This window comes from Lactuca virosa, chromosome 6 (genome assembly GCF_052849685.1).
Source record: "Lactuca virosa cultivar CGN04683 chromosome 6, Lactuca_virosa_CGN04683_v6, whole genome shotgun sequence".
NCBI classification, from domain to species: domain Eukaryota; kingdom Viridiplantae; phylum Streptophyta; class Magnoliopsida; order Asterales; family Asteraceae; genus Lactuca; species Lactuca virosa.
The window spans coordinates 233,079,748-233,097,013 of NC_136431.1; positions in this window are offsets into that span (position 1 = coordinate 233,079,748).

Consider the following 17,266-nt stretch of genomic DNA (forward strand, 5'->3'; position numbering starts at 1 on the left):
CCTATTATAGTTTACTAGAATGTTGTTTGAATGACTGAGTATGTTTGTACACCTTTGCTACCGAAAGGTGTTGAACTGATGTAAGAACTTTTATATCTATACAGATATACATAATATATAACTAAGATTCAAACGACACTCGGACAAATAACCGGATACCCTAAGTCCACAATCAAACAAGGAACATGAAATAAAGTGAGTTATCAGTCCTAAGTCTTTTCAGCCTTACTTATATAACTATATCTATATAGACATGATTTTTGACAATATATAAGTTTAAAAGAGTTTAATAAAGAGTTTAGCATATAAAAAGGGTTTTGACCATTTGAATGGTTATCGATGACTTGATGTCAGTCTATAAAGTGTTTTGAAATAGTTTACTTGATAAAACAGTTTGAAGTATAAGAAAATCCACTTGATTGATAGTTATTAATCACATGTGATTGATATAATAACTATAATAGTTCTACTTGTATTCCCCCCCCCCCATAAAAGCATTTAAAATCATTTAAAAGATAAGTTAAGGGTTATGAACTCACCTGTAGTGAGTGATACGAAAGTAAGATCGATTGTAGGATGCTAAGTGTCAAGTGAAGTCTCGAGCACAAACGGATCCTAATAAGCATATAATGACATATATATGGATATAATTACTGTATAAGCAACTAATCATGATAGAGATTCACCTTAGGGACTAGGAAACACTTATATGGAAGTGTTACAATCACAAAGGATTGCATCTAAAGGGTTTACGGCCACACAATGGAGTTTACGGCCATTGTGTTTGAGGCCTAAGGGAGTATACGGCCCTAGAGTGTACGGTCAAGGGGTTTACGGCCGTACACTCATGGGAGGACTTGCAAACGATGTGTTTTATGGTCCTATCTAGCATTAAACAAGTGCTTTCGATTCTAGGCTCAAATATAAGGGAGTTTAAGGGCCAAAACATCCATCAACACAAGAGTTTACGGCCATGCAAGGGTTTACGGCCGTAAACCCTTGATGTTCATGTATTTTATGATGATCTAAGGCTAGAATCAAGAGTTTAACAAGCCTAACTAGGAGATTGAAGATATACTCATGTTTTTGAAGCTTGGGAGGGGGTTCACGGTCCAAGAACTAGTGAGTGTTCTTGGTGAAAGTGTGAATACTTGAAAATCTAACCAAAAAGAATGATTTCATGGATGAAAACATGAATCTTCACTAGATATAGAAGAATATCAACTTGAAAATGGAAAGATTACTTACAAGATTGAAGATCAAGATGAAAGTTCTTGATGATACTTGAGAGAAAATTGAGTTCTTGAGATGGAAGTGTGAGAAAAAGGTGAAAAATGAAGGAATATCTCATGTGAAGGGAAGAGTTCACGGCCAAGGAGGTGTTTACGGCCGTAAACTCTAGTTTACGGCTGTAAACTCCTTATGGTGGAGTTTTCGGCTTGTATATTGCACACTGAACTCTATACAATACTTCCTAACACTTTATCCTTTAAGGTACTAGGCTTAAAACACCCAAACAGACCTTTAACAGGGCTAAAAGATAGCCAAAAACAAGTCTGACTTTGATTGAATTGAACGGTTGTACAAGATAGAAATTTCGGGTTGTCACAGAATATAATAGACACATATCTCATGATCAACGCTTAACATTCTAAGTTTAAGTCTATAAATCCTCAAATATTTTCTAGTTCTCTTAAACTAATGCTCTGATACCAATTGTGACATCCCCAAATTTTCTCGGTCAGAAAAGACCGTTTTATCTATGCTTATTTTAAAACAGAGTTCATTAATAAATGTGGAACTTGTCCCATAAAAAAGTATTTTCGAAGAAATATTTTGTAACGCCCGCAGATTCGGGCTAGTCAATTTGGAGACAACGAGCATTAAAAATGAATTTTTGATGGAAGACTATTTAGAAGGAGTAATCTTAACCAAGTTGTAGAATATGTCACAAGGGTTCCGTACATATAAAGAACGCCGAAATCCGAGTTATAACGAAGAATTTATGGCCCGTCGAAGTTTCGCGACAAAACCGGCACGACGCTGTGTGACGTAAATAGTGAATTTACAATAGAGGACTTTTTAGCCTTAGCAATCTAAACAAAAATCGTAGTATACATTAAACCGAGAGCGTGCATAAAAAGAACCGTCCAAATCTGACTTCGTATGAAGAAGTTATGATTTTTCTAAGATTTGGCCTAGTAGTGCACAGCCCGGAATTCAAATTTTAGATTGAACGGTTTTTGGCCAATGTGACCTAAATGAGAATTGGATATCTCATTAATAGGGACTCAACGATAAAAAGACAGACGAAAACGGAGTCCGTATGTAGAAGTTATGAATTTTACGCAGTCATTTAACAGTATAACCTTCTCATACTATTAAATTTAAAATCGGTCAAGAATTAGCCAACGGAGTCAAAAGGAAAGTTGTATATCTTGTCTTTACCTATACGTGGATATAAATAACGTCAAAAACGGAGTTCATATGTGAAAGTTATGAATTTTTAAAGATTGGTTGTTTTACCTGCGTCCTGTGCCACGTGTCAGCACCAAGCTTCGCCTTAGTGCCTACACAAAGCTCACGACGTGAGCATCTTGTCTCACGACGTGAGAAGGCCCAGACAGCCTATAAATAGAGGCGTAAAGCACCCCCAAAACTCACACAAAAACCATTCTTTCTCTCCCATTACCCCCCCCCCCCAAACCTCTCTTCCCTTCCCTAGCAACTTCTAAGTGCTAGAGGTGAGTCCCGGAGCGCTAGAAGGCTCCGAGAAGAAGAGATTTCGAATCGGAAGTTCTGCCCCTGCAGAGCCCGACTCCTAGCCAAACCCCCTCGTAGGTAAGATATGGTTACCCTACTTTAAGTATAACTTATGTTTAAGTTCATTATCGTTATTATGAACCTATAAACAAAATTTATCAGTGATTCCAAGTCGTTTTACTGATTGATCTACTTACGGGGATGATGTCTAGGCTGTGATTTAGTGAGGTGTTTAAAGTGAGATTTCCAAATAGTATACTTTTTATACCAAACGGACCCTACCTCCGATATGATCATATCTGGTTGTTCCTTACTTGATAGATCATGAAGTAGACTCTGAGTTAATGACGAATCTAGACTAATAATTAGTCGCAATAAATATTAGACTAAAATCTAGTGGTAATAATACTAGGTTTCATCGAAGGAAATCATATTGTTAAGAAGCGAAGCGCTGCTCGAATTTCAAGTCGTCACTTTAACAAGTGAGTGCATAGTTATTTTCATCTTACACATAGATATGAAGTATTTTATATAAATTACGTGCTATGTGTACATATTATCTTTATACTTGCTACCTATGTTGGATGAACGATTTTATACATGTTTTAAATTATTTAAACTGTATATGTATTTTATATCTACAAAATATGTTGGGTAAAACATGGGTAGATGAAATATGAGTTGGATGATGAGATGAGAGGTGATATAGACCATGAGATAAGGGTGAGAGGTGAAAAATGAGAGTAGCCTTTTACCCAAGCGTTGGCCCCGTCATCTAGCAGAGTATGGATGACAACCACATACTATTCTAGACAGTCCAGTGGAACACTAGCAGGCTCGCAACCTGTAGGTGTTGTGAACGATGTGTTCACCGGTGTACTCTAAAAAAACCCATTGACATGTATTGCGAGTGGAATATCGAAAATGATACGGTCAATAAACGAGATAAACCCTGACGACTATGCAGACTTAGTGCCTAAACCCTGGCAGCTGCGCCTAGAGGACGATATCGGCAGCTGCGCCTAAATAAAGAATGTTATAATTCTAGCAGCTGCGCCTAAATGATAATATTAGCAGCTGTGCTTGACAGCTGTGTCATTGACAACGACGGACTTCGTACCTTTTCCTTAGGAATAAATGAACGAGAAATAGCTGATTCTTAGGGTAGATCCTTAAGAGTAAAGAAGATAATGGGGATGGGTAATTGGGTTGATTGTTTGATGTTTAAACATAATAATTATATTATTATGGGTTGAAAACCCTATGTACTCACCAGGTTTCCCAACCTGACCCACTCAAGCTTATATGTATCACAGGTGTCGATATGAAGCTACTTTACACTGAGAGATTTAAAAGAGATGTAGATCACTAGTGTAAAATGAATGTAAGTTCTGTTTATGCTTATGTTTCTGTATTGACGATGACATCCCAAATGTTTTAAAATGAATAAATATACATTTCTTCGGAAATGCTTTGATAAAGTATTTATCATGTTTTTCTGGGAACAAATTTCGCAACATTTTTATTAAAAGAGATACTCTGATTTTTATAAAGCATAAACAAAAATCGGTCTTTTCTGGCCGTGAAAATGGGGATGTCACATATTTTTCCTTAATTACTATAAACTTTGGGATGTCATAATTGATACAACAAACATAAGCAAAAACGTAATCATTACATGCCTTACAATAACTCATTGTACTAATGGCTTAATGGCCTATACTCATTGAATCTCTCAGTGGATTGTACCTTCGTACCCTACCTGTATTACAAAGAAACTAAGTGGGTCGGGCTTGGGAGCCTAGTGAGCACATATGGTTTTCAACCCACAAAATTATAATAAAATTTTTTAAGTTTACATAACACACCACACTGATTAATTCCGATTACGCATTCCTATTATTCTCACTCTTTGATCCTATATGATAATCTCAAGGGTCCTATCCTAGAGGATCTTTGTAACAATGAGTAAACAACATTACCTTAGGGATTCCTTAGTAATACATGCCAGTAAGGCAACCATAAGGGGGATAGAGTACTCGAATGAACATACTATAACATCCCAAAATAAGGTACATTTATCATTTTTAAATATTTCCCTAAAGTATCAAATTAGTCCCTAAAAGTGAAAAGTTGGCAAGTTAGTACTTAGGGCGTACGCATGAGTACGTGCGGCGTAGTCATGCACCATGCAGAATCGCGGAGGCCACCTAGTACACTGGACGTACTAGGCTCAAATGCAAAACCCTAATATTTCATTTGACCCTATATAAAGAACATTATGGTCTCATTTCTAGCCAAGCTTATCAGCCTCGAACCCTCTCTAAAACCCAAATCTCGTGTGTGTGGCTTGTATGTGTGATTTTGCAAGTTTTGAGTGATTCTTGTCTCTTATAGTTGAAGAATAAGGTTAGAAGAAGAAGAAGATGAAGAAGAAGAAGGGTGAAGAATCTTCATGATGGGGTTTACTGGCTAGGGGTTCCCTTCAAAAGAAGAAAACTTCAGGTTTCTTAATACAACTTCATACATAATATGTGACATCTCGAAATTTAGGTCAAAGACTGTGGACGGTCTTCACAGTAAATCTCTTTGTAATTTGACTCAATAAGTTTCAGTACATCTTTTGTAAATTAAATGAGTCCATTTTAACTAATATAAGATACAAGATGGTATCTTACTTCGAAATATATAAACTGACAATCGAATCAAACATCTCAAACTGCAACCCTAATTAATACGTCTGAAAAACTGAAATATCGTATTAAGAAATTGTGAGCAAAACAAACACTCTAGTCTCATAGTACATGTTTTCCTGTTTCCGAAAATATAAAGAACATCCAAAACGGAGTTCGTATGCAAAAGATAAGACTGTTTTAAGAATCCAAACCAGTATAGTACTGATTTTCTTAAAACGGTTAAAATTGTTTCTGTCCGTTGATGGACTTGCACACATCAGATGGAAATTTCGAGAACGTTTTTTTGACTTAGGCTATAGTCTAATATTAAATTTCATATTTGAAATATTTTTAGTAAAAATATTTTTAAAAGTTGAAAAATCAGACGTTTTAAATCAATTAATCACAAAACCTTAAACGCGATTTCACGGAGATCATTATATCGGATTTCAACTCCGTCTGCGTTTCTGGAATCACCACGACCGGAACAATAAACAGACATATTTATAATAATTTTCTTTTTATATATATCAAGATCTAAAAACATAAGAATCGAGAAAATAGGTGACGATTTCCGCACTAAATATTAAATTAAAAGTACATTAAATATACTTGTTTATCTAGGTAAAATTTCTAAAAATCTAAGCAAATCTTCATAAATTTGATCTAGTAGGAGTACCACCAAAATCTTCCCAAAATTATAAAAATACTTATGGTTGCTTAAGTATATGTCTTACAATTTTTAAAACCCATATCTCACATATCTTGATTTAAAATCAGCTACATGTGATGGAAGATCATTTTTATACAAAACCACACACAAAGTAAACATTCTTATACAAAACCACACACAAGGTAAACATGTTAGAAACTCTTTTCTCATCTGAAACTGTCAATGAAACACCAATTGACCAGCATCCCGTCTTCTTTCTTCTTCTCCTTCGTTCCAGTCAAGAACAGTTCCATTACAGGTGTTGTTCTTGTGAAATCAGCAAATCAATGGGACAGCAGCCACTACCGTTTTCCTTCTTCTTCTTCCTGTCAATTTCAAGCAACCAAACACCCCTGAGATCATTGTTCTGATCTATTTTCCTTCCCCAGTGAACAAGAGGCAACTGCGTCTTCAACTCCTCCGGAGATCATTGTTCTTTGATTGTTGTTCTGATCTATTTTCGTATTCTTCTTTGATTGTTGTCAAGAAGCTCCACCGGAGATGGAGCAGTTTCCGTCGAGACCACGAGGTAGCAGCCTCTCGTTGTTGCCTCTTCCCCTGTCAAACATCAAACTCAAACACCCTTTCCCTTCATCGCGTTCTTTCAAAACAAAAAAAGGAAAACGAGAAGCAACAAAGGAGGTTGCCTGAGCGTTCCCATCCACTCACTTGTTTCCACCATCAACGAATGGCAGCCCCATCGCACCCTCTTCTTCTTCCTTCTATCGAAGACCACAGCCAAACACTCCCACTTGAGTTGCTACTGATGTTCGTCTTCCTCCCATCGGAACCCTCCTTCCCACTGATTGAACCTCGCATCCCACACCTCCTCCGGTCAAGCAAATACCTCCGAAAACCTAGTCTGCGTTGATGTTGCTGCTCGCATCGCTCCAGGCGGACCAGTTCTCCCTTCCCCCTTTCACACCTCGCAATCAGACTAGGAAGAGAGCAGCCTCGGTGCTCTTCCCTTCTTTCTTCGGTCTCGTCGACCACCGGAGGTGCTCCCTCCGCTTGCAATTGATCGGCATCCATCGGACCTCGCAACTATCTTCGTGTTTCCTTCTTGCCTGCCGACGCGTTCTATCTGCTTTCGTTCATTCACATTTCTTTTCCTTTACTCGATCAGCAAATGATGAAGACGCAATCATAAAAGCCCTAAAATCGTTTGACTTTGATAAAATGACCAAATAACCCCCCTGCTAAACATTCATTTCAAATAAACCCATTTCCCAAACTTAGGTTTATTTAAAACATAATAGCCCTCCCATAGAGATTTCTTAACAAAATCAGTCCAATTCCCAAACTTAATTTCCATTTGAATCATTTCAGTCCCTCCCTTGATTCAGTTTAACCAAAGCAGTCCTATTTTGGTTAGTTAAATTACCAAAAAAAAAAAACCCCAAATAGTTTAGATTCGTAACAAAACGTCTCTGAAAGTATTTCAAAGTTCAAGAATCATGGCTTTGCGGTTTCTCACGACGAGTTTCTCAAAATAAACCGATCACCGAACAACCCGAACTCACCCTTCAAGGGTGAGTGCTTACGGCCCCTTTTTAATATTTCTAATTATTTTCGCGCGAGGGGGGGGGATACATGTGTCTATATACTTTGTTTATACAAACAAATTATACTTTTATGCGAAAATACAATAAGTATAGTTTATAAAAATGTTGTTTAACAATGTAACATATTGTTACAAATAAACTAGTATAAACTTTTTGTATGCATATTATAGTCATTTTATCGTGAAATAACTAGTCCACACAACAAATGCTACATGATAGAAAAATATATGACTTTTATGTGACATTGTCCGTCATAAAACTTGCAGTATTTCAAGGATTCAAATTATTTTTATGCATGTATATTTGTATGTTTAAATACATAAAGTTTATATATGTACATACTTGAGACATACCTTTTTATATAAGCGAATACCTTACACTATACATACATACAAGTTATACTCGGCTTTTATAAATTCTATACAATTCATTAAGCCTAGTAACTTATCCACAATTAAGTTAGGGCTGAGAGTTATTCACATACTTTGGTTAAGGGCTTTTAGTGAGACTATATTCATTAGTTGTGTCTAAACACTTAGCATACCCATACTACTATAACTGTTAATCTTCGGAGCGAGATACATATATATAGATCTATACGGGGTTGACATCCCCACCTGTGGTTGCTAGCTACCACCTCGACCGATCAATCGAAGCGGGTGATAAGTGTCTATTATTGTTACTACAACGTCCAATGAAGCGTTGTAGGGGGTACACTCAGTCACATAGCTCGGTTATAGGACTCACTATAACATTAACTGAAATATCTCTCTCTCTCTCTCACACACACACACACCCACACACACACACACTACAAACCATGAACTTGGTTGCTTTCAAAACTATTTTAAGTGTGAAATTACTTATGTAACAGTACAATTTGGTTTTCAAGTATATTCAAGGATTCTTTACAAAGACAGTTTTAAAGTACGGATTTATCTATACAAAGATACATTTTGGCTTTCAAAGACTCTTTGCAAACATAGTTTTAACTATTGTTATACATACACAGAAAATACTTTTTAGACTTTTAAAATTACTGATGTTAGCAGAAAACCTATAACTCTCACCAACCTTGTGTTGACCCTCAAAATTACATGTATTCTCAGGAAATCACTAAACAAACATTCAAGACGGAAGGGATTACATGTGACCTAGTTAACTAGCTGTTGTGATATCTGCCTATCTGTAAAAACCTTGTATTCAAATATCAAGATGGAACACGAATGTTATTTTGTTTATTGTTGTACTTGTGCTATATATTCAGTTTACCTGTGATCCATTAACTTATTCGCACAGTTCGGCGTGTTCCGCCGACTCGACCGGGGGTGTGACATAATATCTTTCACATCATAAAGCAACCACATTTTTTTTTAACTTTATATAAAATTGATTAAGACTTTAGGTTTTACCTGAAGTTACCTATCATAACCCTTTAAGAGTCTGTCTAGGTCGCCCTTCTGACAGATCTGGTAATTTTTTTCTTTTATATCTGTTGAAAAATGATGCATCATTTGTCACACCCCAAAACCGTAACGGCGGAAACGTTCGGGGGTGGAGGACGTCATATACAGTATCACAACAAAGCATAGTAGTAAACAAGCAACAACATCATCCATTGAATTAATAATATAATTTAATACAAATGTGTTCTGTGAAGTTTATAAGACACCAAAAATGTAAATAAAAACTAAGAGATGAGTCTTGAACGATCTCCATCTTCTCAAAACCTGGCATCGGTACCTGTCTACTGATGACCTGAGAATACAAGTTATTTTGAAAGAGTTTATCAGCTTTAAAGCTGGTGAGTTCATAAGCATTTTAGTGTCATTGTTTGTATGAAAATGTTTGTAAGTGCTTGATGTATAAGTTTGTAAATGTTTGTATCTCTTAGAAAATCCTATATTTTCTACTAAACGTAGCCTTCTACTAAGGCATCAAATGTTTTGTATGTTTGTTTCTTGTAAGAGTGTGTATTTTCCCAAGTGTGACTATCATTAACCAAAAATATAGTTTTACATTACCTTTTATGTGAAAAGATCATAATGTGAATGCAATGGGGAAATAATAATGTACTGTAGTGTTGTATTATAGTAACTACTGCTGTACTATCTACCTTAAACCAATTTTTATTTAAAGTATGATGTGATATGCCTGTACCATACTACCGACTAAAAGCACGACGATGAAAGACGTCGGAAGAAATGACATTTGGCACCCGTAGACTTGCAAGTCCCACTGTAGCGAGCAGCAAGGTGTAGGATAGTCAATCCAGTATAGATCTATACACAAATTCACGCTCTCCTTCTAGGAGACTCTGGATACAAAACAAGCCATGACATGTGATGCCATGCCCCGAAACCGTGGCTCACATTTATGTTATAGTATTCTTGTATATGTTTTGTATGTACTAGTGTAATGTATGTTCTCTCTGTCTAGTATGTAGTATGTTCTCTTTGTTTCTCATCATAGTATGTTCTCTTGTATAGTGTATAGTATGTATTGTTTCTCATAATAGTATGTTCTCTTAGTTTCTCATAATAGTATGTTCTCTTAGTTTCTCATAATAGTATGTATTGACTCATGTAAGAACTGACTCTTTGTATGTTTCATTGTTCTAGTAATAGTATTAGTAACTTCCTAAACTATACCTATTATAGTTTACTAGCAATGTTGTTTGAATGAATGAACATGTTTGTATACCTTTGCTACCCAAAGATATTGAACTGAACGAAGGAACTTTTATATCTATACACATATACATAATATATAATTTAAGATTGAAATGACCTTCGGACAAACAACTGATACCCTAAGTCCACAACCAAACAAGGAACATGAAGTAAGGCGAGCTATCAGTTCTAAGTCCTTTCAATCCTACTTATATAACTATACCTATATAGAATTGCATTTGACAAAATATAAGTTTAAAAGAGTTTAATAGAAAGTATTTAACATGTAAAAGAGTTTATAAAACGATTTGAAGTAGTTTGTTTGATAACACAGTTTGAAAAGTAAGAAATCCACTTGTTTGGTAGTTATTAATCACATGTGAATGATATAATAACTATAATAGTTCAACTTGTATTCCCCCCCCCCCCATAAAAGCATTTAAAATCATTTAAAAGGTTGATTAAGGGGTATGAACTCACCTGTAGTGAGTAACTCGAATGTAAGATCGATAAAGGATGCTAGGAGTCAAGTGAAGGCTTGAGCACACACGGATCCAATTAGCATATAATGACACATATATGTTTACAATTAGTGTTTAAACAATAAAGAGTTTACGATCCAAATGACATGACTAAGTGAGTTTACGATCCAAATGACATGACTAAGTGAGTTCACGGTCAAAATGGTATGACCATGGGAGTTCACGGTCCAAGTGGGTTTACGGTCCAATGACCTTACGGTCAAGGAGTTCACGGTTCCCATGTGTTTACGGTCCTATGACCTTATGGTCATGGAGTTCACGGTTCCCATGTTTTTACGGTCCTATGACCTTATGGTAATGGAGTTCACGGTCTAAGGGGATCAACCGTAAACTCATCCAACCTTGCACAAATGATTGTTTTCAAGGGCTTCCATCAAGGCATCGGATTCTAGGGACCATGCTTAGCCTTAGGAAGGGTTTAAGGCTTCTAATGCACCTTTCATTAGAGTTTACGGTCTAAGGAGATACACTTAGACCGTAAACACCTTGTTCTTGGCTAAAACATGATGTTTTCAAGGTGATTAACTAGTGATTCAAGCATATATCAAGCTAGGGGTAGTGTACTTACTGATTAGAAGCTTGTAAGGATGATTAGGATCCAAGAACACTAGTGTGTGTTCTTGGTGTTCTTGGTGAAATGAAGAACACTTGAAGATATATCAAAATGAAGAGATTTCATGGATGAAATCATTTATAATCACTAGATATTGAAGGATATCCACAAATCAAGAGAAGAAATACTTACTATCTTGAAGATCTAAGAGGAAAGTTGGATGATAGTTGAGAGAGTTTTCGAGATTTTGGCTTGGAAAGGCTAGAAATGATCAAAATGATCATGACTCATGCATATATGGGGAGTTTACGGTCACCATGACCGTAAGCTCTAAGCTTCCTGACCGTAAACTCCTTTTGAGGAGGTTTACGGTTTGCTAGACACTTTAGAACTCAAACTGACACTTCCAAACAATGATTCCTTTGATGCACTAGTCTCAGAATACTCAGAATAGACTCTAAACAGTGCTAAAAGTTAGCAGAAATGAGACAGACTTTGATTGAGTTTAAGATTTATACAAGATAGAAATTTCGGATTGTCACATCATCCCCCCGTTAGAGAGAATTTCGTCCCAAAATTAGAGTTGGATTACGGCATCCCTCTTCCAATTTGTAGGATATTGTGTTGGGTCCTAGCCTTAATATCTCATTTGGGTGTTTTATTAAGGACTCAATCAACTAAACTTGAATTTTCTCCCGTTTCATAGATGTCAAAGTCTGACAACTATGGTCTTCCTAAATCCGTTGGAAAAAGTCTTCCACGTGAAGATGATGTTCCACGATTGTATTGTGGAAATGGAAATCATGCTTCATTTCCTCCACCTCCTCCAATAATTCTCCCTGACCCACGTGTTCGAAGACTTGAAAAGTTCAAGGTCACTCAAGCCCTATTGGCAAAAGACATGAAAATGGAAAGTCTATATGTGCTCATAAAAGATTACATATTGGGATTGTTAGGTGTCGATGTTTAAAGTAAGTTGGCTATTGAGTTGGTTCTTAAGTCACTTCCTGAATCATATGGTAAGTTCGTTAGAGAGTACTATATGATGGACCACAACATGACCCTTATTGATTTGACTTATTTGCTTATCGCTGCTGAATCAGAAATGATTTTGCACACTGGTCAGCAACTTTGTTTGGTAAATCAATATCCCAACCCTCTATGGGCAATGGTAACATTGGAAGTCCAGAAAAGTTTTCTCAACGCAAGAGAAAGGCTGAGTCTGAGATAGTCCCGTGTACCATTCCATAAGAATCCATGTGTTTCTACTGCCAAAAGAAGGGGCATTGGTTGAGAAGTTGCCCTGAATACCTGAGAGATCTAAGAGATGGGAGAGTCAAGATGTATGACTCTGCTTCAGGTAAAATCCACTATATAACTCGATTAAGTTCCTGTTTGGAGATTCTTAATACATGATGTGATAAGATTACATTTCGATGTTTTGAAGGATCAAAGAAAGGAAAGGAAGCTTAAAAGGAAAGAAGTGAGCTAAATCTGATCATGAAGAAATGGATTTTGATCGCATGATTCAAAGATCGGATTGTTTTAGCTACTACTTTAGAGTTAGGATAGATTGCTAAATAATATTTGCATAGTTTTTCATTTGTAATCGCGTTGTAAGGACAATATTTTTCCGCAATAAAATAAATTTTGATTTATCTTATTTATGTTTCCTTGCGATGGATTTTATGAAAAATTGGTGTTTGAATGGTTGTATTGTTAGCAATATTGTGAATGGATTTGATTCTTAGTTATGTTATTTGTGGAAATGTCATAAATTTACCAAATGAGGAAAGTTTCTCATCACCCAAGTTTCAATTGGACAGAAACTTGGAATCATGCAACTGGTATTGTGTGATGAATGAAAACTTTCGTATTTGGGAAATTGAAACTAAATCTTTGTTCACATAAGTATGTGAGTCAAGTGAAGGACTAGGAGATCTGGTACACAATGTTGTGCACTGGTGAAGTCCACCACAAAGAACGATAAGTTTATTCGTCATGATTTACTAAAAGTCTAGTAAACGTGATTATGCTTACAAGATTAAGTGTAATTCTGAATCATTGAAAAGTTTCAATGAATAGCAGAACGAATAAGAAGAATCAATTAGGCAGAAAGATAAAAGTTTCTCCAATCTAAGAAGAAGGGAGAGTACTTTTGTATCGTGTTTTATGATCGTCTTGGTTATCGTAGGAACCATATTACAATTCATCCTCTAAGGATACCTTAGTGCACTAGTTTGGCTAAGAAGAAGAATAGTGAATTGTAGAAATGGTTAAGTCAATAAGATGTATCGTACTTCGTTCCAATATCAAGTCTTAGAGTCATACTCCAAGACTGTGAATTGAGTGACATAATCTTAAGTAGGAATGTTCTACATTTGCACATTTTGGTAAGTTGTGATGTCTTGGATAAGACAAAGACCAGCTAATACCAAATTGTGTGTAGGTTTGTCTTGATAAAGACATACACTGACTCTTGAATATTTGTTTTGTCAAGAAATGTTTCTCGACAAGAGAATCTTATATGTCAAGAGGTCAGTGGGAGTCTAAAGATCTTGGAAAGTTTTAAGAACAAATCAAGAAGTAAACCTCTTAAACACTAGCACACGACTTGAGGATTGTAACCTATCGTGTTGACAAAATTTTATTTCTGTGCCAATCCAGTTGAGTGATTATGCATATGAGTTCTACGAGTTCTCAATTGAATGCATAAGGGCAAACACCTTGATCAATGAAAGTACATTGACTGGCATAGGTGAGCTGCTAAATAACTTGGAAGCAATGGTGGGACCCTTGATGGCAAGAAATTAAGAATGAACAAGTTTTGTCCATAAGAGGTTGAATTTGTCACAAACATTATCTTACGATTGTGCTTATGACAAATTTGCATGGATAGGAACACATGCACCATAAAATCTAAGTGTCATAAGGTTTCTCTCCTTCATGAAAATGATTGTGAGGAAACGCTTTCACTAAGAGAGATTTTAAGGAGATAGCGATTATGTAAATTGCATTCTCAAATTCGATTATGATTACGGCATCCCTTTTCATAGTTCGAATTGTGAGATTTGGCAATTAGTTTGAACAATCGAGACTTATTGCTATAAGTTCTGGAATTGTTTAGACACACATGTGAGCTGTCTAAAGTAGGGTGTATGAGTTTGAGATGCTTAGATAAAAGCTTATCAAAGCATATCGTATTAGAAACAATGAACTTTGGAAGTCAATAAGTATTGTTTTCTAGAAGTTTAGCTGGTTTCTGAATACGTGTCAAAGCTAGTGGGAGCATAAATGTTATGCTAGTATGGATATAATCATCATGTTAGTGGGAGCATGATTATTATTGCAAGTTAGCAATATTAATTATAGAAAACAAAAGTTTGACTTTGCAAAGTTGCATAGGTTGAAAAGTTGTTTTGCTATAATTAAGGGAGAGAATGTTATACTTTGTTTCAAATCTAAAGGTTTAGATCGAGAAATTTTACTCAAATTTAGTCAAAAGATATATGGATGTTATGTTGAAAGGATTCAACGTAAGAGAATTCTATATATGGAAATATTTGTTGCGTTTTCACACTCGATTATGATTACGTCATCCCTTTTCATAGTTCGAATCGTGAGAACATGGCAAATAGAAATATTATAGCAAAAGACTGGTAAAGTATCATGTCATTGTAATATTCGACCGTTCTAAACTTTTCCAAATGCCTAGGGCATTAAGAGGGAAAGAGGACTAGAATCGGATTTGACTGAATTAGTTAAACAACTGTCAAGGATAATCTAAAGTTCGCCAAGGATTGGTCGCTTGTGAACAGTTGGAAGTATAGTAATGGAAGGACCATATTGACATTATTATTATTAGATATGATTCTATTAATAATGAGTTGTCATATGGCAAATATGGAAATGTTTCCTTATTGGGAGTTGGACGTTAAGAGTTTATGTCCAGATTAGAAAAACTTTTATGCAAGAAGGATGTTCAAAGGAATGTACTTTGAATGGGAGACTTCATGTCTATGGAATTGTCTTGTAACAATCTCCAATAGAGCATTTTGTAATTTCATTGGCCGAGTCTTGGTGACTTTTGTGCCATGACATTACGAAAGGACTGTTGCATAAGTGTTAGAATCAACATATTCTATAAGTGGCAAGAATTTGATATTCTTACACTTGTGGTAAGGATTGGGAATTGTAAAATGAGTGTGATTGAAAATGTTATTCAATTATACTATTTCACAGAGCAAGGACCATAAGTAAACATAGTGTGCATGCTAAGAGCATGGGACAATTGTCGTTATAATTCAAGTAAGAAGTTGATTACCCGAAACAACAAATAATGAGTAATCAATATGGTGATTAAATAAAAGTGTTTTATTTATACTCAAAAGTTTGGGGCCATATAAGATTAGTATTATTCTTGTGTTTCAATTTGCATGTTTTGACTTCCTAAATAATTGAGTTATTGAGTTATTTGAGAATAATCGAATTATTTGAACGTTCCACAGTTGCTCATACTGTGGGAGTAAGTATGAAAGAAGATTGTCATAAATTGGTGTGTAGATTGTCTAAAGTGTATTAGACATAGCAAAAGTTTGCTACAATGTTCATGAGTGCTTACGAATATGATTTGAGCATTGGATTAAACCCACGCTCACTTGGATCGCTTCATGTATTTTATCACGAGTGATTGGTGAGACAATAATATCTTATATTCTTGAAACCGAGATGTGTGAGTTTTATCTTGCGAGTCGGTTACACATTGATAATATGTAAACGCACCAGTAACTTGGTGTTATAAAACGTATTGTTGTGTGTGATTCAGTGAGTGAGTACAAGCGAGCATTGAATCGAAGTTTATCCGTTCCTTTTACCCAAAGTGGGATAAAAGCAATATCTGTGGGCCCCTCGATGATTTATTGATGACAAAGGAAAGTGCTCGGCCGGGCCAGGACTGATTTGATTTGTTCAATTAGTCAGTTGTCATAAATCAGAAATCGGGAAACGACACATAGACTGAGAGAATGATTTCAATCCATGTCTCACGTCTATATTATATCTAGAATGGAGGAATATATGATCCCTTATCTAAAGGACGCATATCTGATAAGATCAGAGTTGACAGCGACTTTTGAAAGCTACGATTGCGGATCAGGATCTGAAGTCATACACAAAATAGTTATTATACTTATCCAAGTGGGAGACTGTTGGATTAGTGTCTAAGTCCATAACTATTTTGGTATGTACTTGACCCGATGGTGCATGGTCCTTTTGGGTTGCCTTCACCAAAGCAACTTGATAGGATGAATTATGGAGAGAGAGGATTAATTATGATTTATTAATATATTATATGAATAATATATTAAAGGAGAAATCATATTGTTTAATTAATATTGGTCAATAATTAATTAAGAATTAATTTTGTGGCTAAAAGAGATTAATTAAACTTAAGGGACTAGAACTGTCAATTGTGTGATAGTTGAATATTGGGCTATTGGACTCCTTATTAGAGGAGTGGACGAATTCTATGGGGAAACCCATTAGAAATCGTCCAAGGCTTCTAAAGGAGGAGTCCATGGGTTGCTTAGGGCCTAAGCAGTCAAATTAGGGTTTCCTTGTTAGATAACCCTAATAGCCTCACTATTTAAGCACCCCTAGGGCACCAAAAACGTGGCGAACTGATTCCTTAGGGTTTCTAGATGTTTTTGAGTGCCTCTCCTCTTCTCCTTCGTCATCCTCTTGCTCTTGGTGTTTGTGAGCCATTAGAGGAGTGACATTTGTGAC